An 11,936-nucleotide genomic window follows, 5' to 3' on the forward strand; every position below is an offset into this window, starting at 1 on the left:
ACCTCCACCTCCAGCCACAGCCTTTGCTGCTGCAGCCCTGCATGGGGGCACAGCCACGCCACTGAGGCAGTTGCTCTGGACAGAGGCTTGCCCAGGGAGCAAAGGTCTGTTCTACCTGTTCTGGTCTCTGAGCTGGGCAGCCAAGCAGGGATTTCCAGAACACAGTGTTCCCTCAGATCTTGCTGCCATACTGTGCCACTGTCCTGCACCTCCCCAGCCAGGAGGAGAGGTAACCTCAGTCGGCACGAGGACAGGCTTGGGGGATGCCTTGCTGCCCACCAGGATGAGATTGGCCTCTGAGCATGGACCAGGAGACATCCCAGCAGCTTTTGTATCCTCTGCACGTCCTGGTGGCACAGCGAACTGTCACCCCCTGCCATAGGGACATGTGTGTATACCAGCCCTGCTTATTTAACCTCGGGTCCCAGTGGTTGTGCCCCCTCAGCTCAGGGAGTTTGGGCTGTGGCTGCAGTGGAAACAGCCCAAAGCACTGCTGGAAGCCACGCTGAGGCCCTGTCCCTGGCGCTGCAGGGCTCAGCAGCCTCCACATGGGACAGGAGCTGCTCATCCTGTGCCAGCCCTGCCTTCCCCATGCCACCTCAGCGATACTGTGCCACCTCAGGCAGGGACACGGAGAGAGAGAGAGCCCTCCTTCAGCTGGGGGATGGAATCTCCCCTCTAGTCCCCCCTGACCGTGAAGCCTTCAGCTGTGCCAAACCTAAAGACAACTGCAGAGGTTTCTCCACCCAGCAGCTGGAAGCAGGCCTGGAAACTCAGGGGCTGCCGAGTCATCACATTTTCCGTGAAGCAGCAACGCTACCGCAGGGCGCAGGGGGATGGGGACACCGCCGGGGGGGCTGCAGGGCTCGGCCAGCGCTGCGAGGGGACAGGGGCTGTCCCAAGCCACCTCTGGCAAGGGGCAGAGCCCCCGCACGGGGCTGCCCATGCCCTGTGCTCCATCACCCCGGAGCAGAGATGGGAAAGGGGACCCCTGACAGCATGCCTGTCACTGTGGTGGCAGGTCCTGCTTGTGCTGGGCTGAGGGACAATAGCCACAGTGCAGTGCAAAGGCCCAGCCTGGCAAAGGCTCTGTGCTGTCCTCCCCAGCAGAGCCAGCCCCAGAGCAGAGCAGGGTCCACCCACATTGTCTCCATGCTCTGGCCTCCTCCCCAGGTGCCCTGGGCATGGAGCTGGCAGCACTGGGTCTGTCCCTGCTAAGGCATCTCCTAGACTTGGGCATGGTCCTGCACACTTGGAGTTAAGGACTCCTTGGGAAGCACCTGCAGGGTGGACAGCAGAGTGCCCACCTCGCCCAAGGGTCCCAGCTGAGTCACGGGGTCTGTGAGAGGTGACAGTGGCACACTGTCCTTGCAGTGGCACACAGCCTTGCAGGGCCCCTGCCAGGGGACAGCATGTGGCTGAGGACACTCCCGCGGGGACTCAACCTGTCACTGAGAGAGCACAGCCATAACCTGGTGCTGTGGGCAATGCTGGCACTGCACAGAGGAGCCTCTGCTGCTGTCTGAACATGCCCTGATGTCTCTGTGGGATTTCTGCCATCCCTCCCTGGGCAGGATTCTGTGTATCCAACCGGGCACCGTACAACAACATATGCCCAGGGGCTCCATGATATGTGGTACTAATGCCACTGGGATTGTGCTGGGAACAGCTCTGGGGCTCCAGTCCTGCACCAACCCCTTGGCCCCTGTCCCTCAGTTCCTTCCAATGCCCAACAGCACCGTGAACTGCCCCAGGCCACAATTTCTCCCACATCTCTCTGAGATGCTGAGTGCTGCCCAGGGCTGCAAGGGAGGAACAAGAGGAACAGGCTGCTCCCAGGGCAGAACCTGCAGAGGATTCAGGTGCCAATGGGACCTCTTGTTTTGCAAGGTTCACACGCCATGGTTCTCCAATCCTAAACCTTAGAGCACTGGGATGCTCCTTCTCCAACCCCTGGCAAGTGTTTAATCATTCCCACATGGAACCCTGCCAGCGCCGCTGCCGCTCCTGACCCACGCTTCCATCCCTTGGAGCTCTTCCCATTCTGCAGAGGCGGGAGAGCAGGCAGGCAGTGGGGGATGGATGTCACCCCTCTGCAGGGCAGGGCACAGCCACGCTGTCCAGGCTGGGGGACAGCCACGAGTGGCAGGAATGGCTCTGTCACCATCACCTGGGTGATGCTCTTGGCTCCCTGAGCCGGGATGCCTGCGGTGCGAGGCAGCGCCTTGCAGAGCTGGGAGCGCAGGGCTGCGGTGACTCAGAGCACGCCCAAAGCCGGCAGAGCCGGGCAGACCTGCTCTGCACCCCCGGGGCGTGGGTGCAGCCCCTGGGGCTGAGCAGGCTCTGCTTCCCCTGGCCAGGCAACAGGCACTCACTGGGGAGGGCTGAGAGCAGCCTGCACAGTGCCGGTCCCAGACCTACTGCAGGTAGTGCTGGAGCAGTGCCTGGCTCCAAAATCACCCACCCTGTCACCAACAGCCTGTGGAATGCTCTGGGGCTCTACTCCCACCCTGTGACGTTGTCCCAGCACAGGCTGGCAGCAGTGGTGCCCATGCTGCAAGGATGCCATGCACACAGAGCCAAGAAGCAGCCATGAGCAGTTCCCAGTGGCTGCTTGTGCCCTGCCACGCCGAGGGGCCCAGGCACGAGATTCTCTCTGTGCAGGGACCGTCCCGAGTGCCAGGCTCTGCTCCTGGCACAGCCATGCTCAGGGGCTGCCCATCCCCTGCCGCCCCCACCCGGGGCTGTGGCACCAGGTTTGCCTGCACCATGCCAGGGCACAGGAGGTTCTGCACTCCTTTCCCCGCTGCTCACATCCTGGCTTCCACCAGGTGTCTGGGAAGAGGGAGGGGGACAAGGAATGGGACCCGTACCTCACCTGGTGGGTGTCTCTGCCGTGGTCCACAGCCCGTTCCTGCGCGCTGGCGCGTGTGGTGTCAACTTGGCACGCTCCCACTCACCCGTTTGCTCTGCTCGTGCACGGCCCTGACGTTCAAGTCTGGGCTGGACCGGCGGGAAGGCCCGCCTGGGCTCGCCCAGCTCTCAGCTGCAGGGTGCTGGGGAGGAGGGATCAGCTGGACAAGGATGTCTCCCGTGGCCTCTTGAGGGCAAGGGTCTGCGCTCCAGGGGCAGGAGCTGTGTGCCAACACTGCAGGTTGGGCATGGCTCGCTCCCCCTGCACCTGGCCAGAGTTTGTCCCACATGCTGTGGTTTCAGGCAGGTGCTGGGGATCCTGGGCGTGCTGAGCATCCCCTTGTGCTGCTGCTGCAAAGAGGAACGGGGAGAGCCCCAGAGCCCCAGGACAGTGATGAAGTCAGCACAGGCATCCAGCCCATGCACCGGCCCTGAAGGTGTCTGTGGGTTCTGATTGCCAAAGGCTCTCTTGCCTGGAGCCCCATCACCCCAGGCACCATCCTGGACTGAAGGCATCCTGAGCCCTCAGTCCCTCATCAGGGGAGATGGAGAGGAGCTGGTGCATTGGCTCAGCATTCCAAGGGCTTGTCCAGAATGGCACTTATCCTCACCCTGATGAACGGGGGGCAGCTGGTCCCTGGGGACGAGGAGAAGGGTCTTCCCTGGGGGTTTGGAGCAGAGCTGAGAGCGGGTCCCAAGGCGCTCCTACTCCCATCTTGGTGGGTGCAGCAGGAGGAGGTGAATAGCCGTGGTACTGTGTGAGGGCTCCTGTCTCCTCCAGCCCCAGCTGCGGGCAAGGTCTGCACCTCACAGGTCCCATCTCCTTGGTGGAGGCTGGCAGGATGAGCCCAGCCTCGCCTCTCATGGGAGCAGTGGGTTCCTGCACACTGTGCAGCCCATGGTGGAGGAGTTCTGCACCCAGCCCTTGGCAGTGCCACAAAGGGGGGTCACACATTTCAGCTGCCACTCAAGGGATTCAGCCTTTCCCCAAAGGGCACCCATCCCCACCTCGGCTGGGCTAGGCTTTCTGCAGACAGGGAGAGGGACAGCAGCTGGAAGCCCTGGACACTGCTGCCACACTCCACAGTGATGTGAAAACACAGCCTCCAAATCTGGAAAGCAGCTCAGTTTCCAAATATCACCATGCGCTGAAAATCCCAAGTCAAAACGAAACCAGCCTGGGCTCTAGTTCAAAGTTTCCTGTATAAAAACAAACCTGCAGACAGCTGCATTTGCACACAAAAGGTTTTGTTTTCAGGAGGAAGGTTTCTTTTTCAGAGGACTAAACACAAAGCCTGCCCATCTTTCATGTCACAGGGTAGGAAGGAGATCTGCCTAGCAGCTCAGGTCACAGGCAGGGCATTGTCCCCTCTTTGTGCCCAGCTGCTGTTCCTCTCCCATGTGCCCTGTGCCAGTGCCAACACCCACACCCCCACCAATGCCACCACCACCACATCCAGTGGCAAGCCCGGGACTGAGGCTTTTTACACCCATTCCTGTAGATGTGACACCTTTGAGTGTCCCAGGGCATGGGGCCAGGCCTTTGCACTGCAGCAGTCCTGGGAAGCTGCAGAGGGGCACCCAGGGGTGCTCCTGTCCTTGCAGTGTGGCTGCAGCCTTGGCAGTGCTGCTTATGCAGCTCCTCAGCGTCTCCCTGGCATTTCCTGCATCTCCTGAAGCCAAACACAACACGAGTCCATCTTGAGGACTGTCAGCAGTGCCTGCTGCTTTCTGCATCCAGCCCCCAGCACGAGCAGCTTGCTTTCTTCACAGGAGGAGCTGGGGGACCCCTTCTGGGTTCTTCTCCCCCAGCCCAGCTGCAGGGAGCCCCAAGACCACCCTCCTGAGGCCAAGGCACGTTTGGGGCTGGCACAGCCTGGCTGCTCCCCAGGGTGCTGCTGTGGGCAGCCACACATCCCAGCTGCTGCTTGGGACACATCTTGGCCACAGGCACGGCTCCCACAGCCACTGACTGCCAAAGGCTCTGCTGGCTCCAGCTCAGCCTCGCCTGGAGCTGCTGCAGCTCTAGAGCAGGGGTGAGGCGGCCACAGAGGGATGCAGGACCAGCACCCTCCTCTGCTGCCTGCAGACAGTTTTGTCTGTCCTTTCAGCCACAACCTCTGCTGGGGTCAGTGGGACCATTCACTAGGTCCTCCAGAGTGACACAGAGCTCAGCCTCGTCTCTCCAGGAGTCCCCAGCAAAGTGTCCATTGAATTGGACATCCTGATTTGAGGGTTTGGGGACATGGAGCATCTGTAAGGCTTGGAGACCTGCCCAGATGCCAAACTTGGAGCACTGGTCCCTACCCAAAGCACTGGCAGAAGCTATTTTCACATCTGAGCTGGAACACACCTGCCTTGCCTCAGTTTACCATCCACACACCAGGAAGCAGAGATGCTCTGCTGCCAGAGGGGAGGGAGAGCAGCCTGGTAACGGCGATGCATCAGATTTCCCGAGCCTCCTCATCCCCTCCTGGGCTCTCATTAGCAGCGTGTTTGGCATCTGGGCCGCAAAGGCACGCTGTCCTGCATCACTGCTGTCCTGCATCACTGCTGTCCTGCATCACTGCTGTCCTGCATCACTCACGGGTGGTGGCTGGGTTGGGTTGGGCTGGGCTCGCTGCAGGAACAGCCCCAGGGCTTAGAGGGATCAGCCAGGCTGCCTTCAGCTTGAGCCACTTGGCTGGGAGAGCCTAAAACAAGAAACATTTCAGAATAAGGGAATGGTTCACTGCTTCTTCTGGTTGAGTGGTTTCCTGTTTTCTGAGGAACTCTTCCAGCACCTCTGGGGCAGAGGACTTGCCTGCACAGAGCCTGGTCTCAGAGCAGACCCCTGGCTGCGAGGCAAGTTCTGCTCTTGACATCTGGCAGAGGAAGAGGTTGCAAAAGATCGGCTGCGACCTTTGCCAGAGACCTGCAGCAGGACTGCTGGTTAGCATTTTTCCTTATTTTTTTTCATTCTCTCAGGAAATTTTGTCCCATCTGTTACCTAAGAGATGATAACCGGTACTTGAGAGACAAAAGTGCCCAAGGGTGCAGGGTGAGGGTTTCTCTTGGGAAGGGCAGAGATACCCTGAGATTTTGGCTGGGGGGTGAGAGGCTGGGCTCAGCTCCTTGCCCTGTCTCTCACTCTCAGATCCGAGGGGAACGGTCCAGTTGCTGCCACTGCAGGGACAATTCACAGCGTCAAGCCCTGTACTGCTTTGTCAGGAAAATCCACAAATGCCAGAGGTTTATGTCCAAAGAGGAGAGAGAAGAGTCCTGCACCTTTATTCAAATAAATGGAGAGAGTCCACCAGGGCACACACCTGCAGGATTTTCTCTCCTGAAGTTTTGGAGAGCACAACCTCCTTTTATCCCAAACTCCCGGCCCCATGTTGCCTCTTCCTTTGCCCGTCGGCTGAGGTACTAGGAAGGTACAGCTTCCCCAAACCACCTAGCGCATATTGAACCTACTATTTTACCCCCGAAGTTCAAAAGTTCAGGCTTGTGCTGACCAGGAGCCAAGCTGTTGGGGCTCTGCAACAAACCTGCTGCCCAAAGTTAGTAGAGACATGAAGACCCATTTCAAAGACACCCATATCTTCACCAACCAAATTGTTTGTAAAGACATTAGTTTTCCTCTCAGCTTCTTCCTTACTGTGGGTGAGCCTTTGCATGTTGAACTGGGACCTTTTTAACACCCGACTTCACTGGAAAAGAGCCCTCAGCATCTACTGGGGGGCCTCAGGGGAAAAACGCAGGAGGGCAGGTCTCCGCTGCCCAGCCCGGCTGTTTTCCGCCCTTGCTCTGGGTTTTTCACCCCACTTTAACCCAGCAGCCCGTGCCTGCCAGGGCACCCCGCGGCTCTGCTGTAGCAGAGCGAATTTGGGAGGAATTTGTGAGGAATTCCCTTCTCCATCTCCCTGCCCTGCCCCAGGGATGTTTGTGAGGAATTCCCTTCTCTCCTCACCATCCTGAGGGGCACCAGGCCCTGCCCCAGGGCTGTGTTTGTGAGGAATTTGTGAGGAATTTATGAGGAATTTATGAGGAATTTGTGAGGAATTTGTGAGGAATTCCCTTCTCCATCTCCCTGCCCTGCCCCAGGGCTGTTTGTGAGGAATTTGTGAGGAATTTGTGAGGAATTTGTGAGGAATTCTCTTCTCCATCTCCCTGCCCTGCCCCAGGGCTCTGTTTGTGAGGAATTTGTGAGGGATTCCCTTCTCCATCTCCCTGCCATTCGGAGGGGCGCTGGGCCCTTGGACTGGGAATAGGATTGGGAATGGGAATGGGAATGGGAATGGGAATGGGAATGGGAATGGGACTGGGACTGGGTGAGTGGGTTTGTGGTTCTGTTTGTTGCTCCTGTTTGTTTGCCTTTTTTTATACGTGCTAGTAAAGAACTGTTATTCCTTTTCCCATATCTTTGCCTGAAAGCCCCGTAATTTCAAAGTTATCATAATTCGGAGGAAGGAGGCCATATTGTCCCTTCCAAAGGAGGTTCCCGCCTTCCCTGGCAGACACCTGCACTTCAGACCAAGACAAGGACACAGCTTTATTCCTTCCCCTCTGGGCCAAGAGCATCCGTGGATGTGTGGTTGCACCCAGGCCAAGGATATTGTTTGGTTACACAGCCTGGCTGGTGATTCTTTGACAGATTCCCATGGCCTGGCAATCTCGGGCATGGCCAGCAGCCCCTCAGCCCGGGCAGTGCCATTCCTAGGCTCAGCATGATACATGAAAAGATTTTAAATTAAAGACAAAGTGAGTTAGTAAGTATGTATTTTTGGCTGGGCACATGTGGCATACTTCTATAAAGACATGCATATCTACTTGTTCTTAGCATTTTTTTTATCCTCTAAAATGTTACATATACATTAGGTTCTGCAATACTTCAATGAATATTCATTTCCTGGCTCTCCCTTGTCCCACTTCATATGCCAATTATCTTGTCAGACCCTTGTGCCTGTGTACTTGCCTCTGGTGGTCCTTGGGGGTCACAGGGGGATGAAGTAAGTAGTCTAAATCAAAGTTGACTTTCTCACCTTGTCTTCTTGCACATGCTTACTGATCCTTTGGTCACAGTCCAACCCACGAGATTGGTTTGATCTGAGGTTAGTTTGAGTTGGGGGTCCAGAGGAGCCTTGTTATCTTGGTAGCTTTGTAACTTTGTCCTGTTTTGATGAACACCATCCTTCCCTTAGCACACATCCTTGCATTCTTTCATGTTGCTCATGGTGCTGAGCAGAGTCCTGTGCAGTTTCAGTGTTGTTCCAGCCTGGGGGCCATCCCTGCTCCCCCTGAGCCTGTCTGCAGGGTGCACACAGGTAAGGTCACCCTGCCTAGTGCTGCCAGACTCGTGATGCTCGTAACACACGACAGACCTCCGCTGTTCATCAGCCAAGCAGCCTGGTTTATTCTTCAGGGCTGGTTTTTATAGGTAATTCGAAGTTCCCAGCTCTGAACAGCCATTGGCTTAATCTCCACACCTCCCACACTCTGAACCATTCAATGCTTGTATTTTAGGAGAGTTGTTACAGGTTGAAACCTCTGTCAGTCAGCCCAGAGGCTGGTTTATGGAACTGGGCTGGGTTTCTTATTTATAACAGGATTAATGTTGAGTGGGAATCAGCTTGTAGTGCAACAGGCGCCCACCCAGCTCCTGCCACCCCTCCTCTGTGGGCCAGAGCCCTCTGCCCCACTCTCCTGCTTCTTCTCTGCCTGTCACTGAAACTCCCCTCTGCCCTGGAGGGAACCAGGGCTTCTGGAACCATCCCATCAGGTCTGCACACAGATATTTTCTCCACTGACAAGCACACCTTTCCCTCCTTTACTGCACATCATTGAAAGAGGCCATGGCAGAGTGTGCACTGTGTCAGCCCCTGGGGAAGAGGCAGCAGAGAGGGTGCTGGCATACAGCACAGCTGGGAGGGTTTCACTGCTTGGATGTGTCCTGGCTCCTCGTGGGAGACAGGATCCATCTGGACCTCCTCAAGCTCCAGTCCTGGATGCTTCTATGCTCAGTCATCCCTGAACACGACAGAAACATGAACCTGCCCCTTGCAGGGATGGAGCAAGAGGCAGACATGGTCCTGTCAGAGCCCCAGAGCCAGGCAGGGTCCAGCCCCCACACATCTCCTGCCCAGGATCTGCTGCATCAGGGCTCTGTGGGGCCTCCAGCTGGACTCCAGCTCCCCAGAGCTGAGCAACCCCAAAGCTCACTCAGGTGTCCCCTGTTAAAAACAGGAGCACACTCCCGGTACTAAAGTGATTCCAGCATTTATTATAATAAAAAGAAAGGCCTGAAGCAAGGGCCCCGCGGGCTGAGCAGGAGCGCTCCCGTCGAGGACGCGGCAGTGCCGGCGCTGGCTCTGCTGAGCAGCGATGGCCCCGAGTTCCAGGTGGAGCAGCACAGGTTCAATGGCTCAGATCCCCCTTTCTATCCTGTTTATCCTGGTTTTGGTCCCTGTTTATCCTGGTTTTTTTGGGTTTTTGATTGGTTTCTTTTTTGGATCCTTCATTTCCATGAAGGTTTAAGGGCTTGATTGGCTTTAAACCCAGCCGAGCCCCTTCGGATGTCAGCACCCAGGAGTCTGCCAGCCCCTGCACCCCTTCCTCACCTTCCCACTGCTATAAACAGGACCACACTCCCGGTACTAAAAGCAATTCCAGCATTTATTATAATAAAAAGAAAGGCCTAAAACAAGGGGGCTCGTTTGGGATGAGCAGGAGCGCTCCAGTCGAGGACGCGGCGGCGCCAGCGCTGGCTCTGCTGAGCAGCGATGGCCCCGAGTTCCAGGTGGAGCAGCACAGGTTCAGTGGGTCAGGTGCCCCTTTTTATCCTTTTTATCCTGTTTTTTGTCCCTTTGGATTGGTTTCCTTTTGGATCCTTCATTTTCATGAAGGTTTAAGGGCTCGACTGGCCCATGACAGTTCTGCCCAGGCTGGCTGGTTTCGCTGGGGTGGTGCACTTTGCTCAGGTGTATTCTGATATGTAGAGTACCCCATTTCTTATAACTAACCTTTTAACCCCTTTTACCATAACCAAACTAACCATACATGCTCAACAATTATCAACTGGTTTACAGCCGTTTCTAACCTGTTTGTAACATCCCCTCCAGTGCTTCTGGGGACAGGCTCGGGAGGTGCACAGGAGAGGGGCAGGCAGAGCTGCCCAAGGGGCTGTGACAGGAGCTGGAGATGCCCCTGGCAGGAGCAGTGCCCAAATGGGATGTGATCTGCCACAGTGCCATGATACCAAGCTGGCAGGGGTGGCATGACAGGGCAAGGGTGGCCTGCTCCAGGCTGAGAGCAGAGCTGGCTGCCTTTGCCCCCTTCTCTGCAGCCCTGTGAGTGCTCAGCTGCTGCTTCTCCCTCCTCTGCCCCGCTCACCAGCAGCACAGACCTCTCCTGCCCTGTCCTGCTATCACTCACTTGGGCCCCAGCACCAAGGTAGGCTCAGCATTACAGAGGAACCCACTGTTATTAAATGGAAATTTATTCAGCCAAATTAAAAATAAAAATAGTTTTATTAGTGGTCAAATTCTATCTATCCAGCGACGGAAAAAATAGTGCTGAGCCTGGAGATTGACTCTGGGTGTGCAACAAGGAGTCAGCCTCAGCAGAGGTTTTCCTCCATGCCCACACACCTCCATCCTGGCACAAGCGGTTTTTATAGGGAAAATTCCACCTGAAGCCAAGATTTCAGCAATCAGTCTTTTCTTCTATTCAGAGTCTATAGGTTAATAAGATTTTCTTTTTTTGGTGATGAGGAAGAACAATTCAGTGTCTGGAGTTGTTGAATTCCTTGATGAAATTTATGGGAAACCTGCATTCACATGGATCTGCCCGGGGATTTCTATGATATTTATCTCTGGTCGTTTATGAGATGATCAGCGCCTGGGGTCGCCATATCTCTCCAGACATGGCCCATCTCCTGGCTGAGCCACATCCTTTTACTTGTAAATTGGGTTTTAACATACACTAGGTTTCGCCTGTGAGGGTGGGGGGGGCTTCTAATACAAACGAGCATAATCTACCTCTGCCTTTTGAGGGGCATTTTGGGGCAGAGTGGTGTTACGTGTAGTAGATATAATTCGCGCCATTTCTAGGCATTGAGGAAAAACTGTAACCATGTAACACGTAATGTACCATATAAAAGATAGAAAAGCACCATTTAATATAGGTAATGGGCATTGGGGAAAAACTGTACCCATGTAACATGTAATGTACCATATAAAAGATAGAAAAGCACCATTTAATATAGGTAATAGGCATTGGGGAAAAACTGTACCCATGTAACACGTAATGTACAATATAAAAGACAGCAGCAGCCCTGGGCAGAGGGGGAGAGAAGAAGCAGTCGGAGTCAGAGAGGATGTCAGGGTGTGTGTGTGCCTCTGCCTGAGCTCTGAGCAAACCACAGCAGCCCCAGGAGAAAATCTTTTACATAACTTGCAATAAACTGCCTTGAGACCAACAACAGAGACTGCTGAGCCTTTCTTTGGCAGCATGGGTTGGAGGAGAGACTTTTCCACCACACGGAGCCTCCCCTGACCTAAAGGGGGGCTTCGGTGCTGCTGCACCTGAGACCTTGGTGACACCAGTTGCTGCCTGCATTTCTCCTCCAGTGCTGAAAGCTCCATGGCTCCATCCTTGGACTTGCTGCAGGAAAGGTGTTCTCAGCCCCAGATCAGCTAAGGACCACTCTCAGCCCCAACAGCAGAAGAAAAGAATCTAAAAAGCTCACAATTTCTTTGCTTTTCCTCCAGATCTGGGGCATCTGTGGCTCCAAGCACCATGGCTTCAGGAACATTTCTGATGCCTGGAAGTGGGACAAAGCAGACCCCACGTGCTGCAAGCTCCCGTGTCTCCCACCTACAGCCACAAGACCAAGAGGACTCGGAGGAATCACAGGAGGAGCATGCATGGCCCAACATGGCACTTCCCGAACTTCTGAGGCCAGAAAGCACAATCCAGAGCAGCTTTCAAAAGCAGACAGGCCCAGATTCTGTAGTGGCCAGGAGCTGGAGGAGCAGCATTGG

At 55.5% G+C, this 11,936-nt stretch overlaps 1 protein-coding gene across 2 annotated transcripts in view; it reads right to left on the reverse strand.

Annotated features, from left to right (window-relative positions):
- LOC100222119 (receptor-type tyrosine-protein phosphatase V) overlaps nt 1–2,979 on the reverse strand; it is a 44,008-nt gene extending 41,029 nt beyond the window's left edge. Inside the window, exon 1 of one of the 2 annotated variants that reach the window (XM_030291955.4) lies at nt 2,879–2,979. The gene's annotated coding sequence lies outside the window, so the exon portion shown is untranslated. Of the gene's footprint in view, nt 1–2,873 lie in introns of both variants that reach the window. The other variant, XM_072918797.1, reaches the window with a different exon arrangement.
- Between the last annotated feature and the right edge of the window lie 8,957 nt (nt 2,980–11,936).

Source organism: Taeniopygia guttata, chromosome 26 (assembly GCF_048771995.1).
Source record: "Taeniopygia guttata chromosome 26, bTaeGut7.mat, whole genome shotgun sequence".
Taxonomy (NCBI): Eukaryota; Metazoa; Chordata; class Aves; order Passeriformes; family Estrildidae; genus Taeniopygia; species Taeniopygia guttata.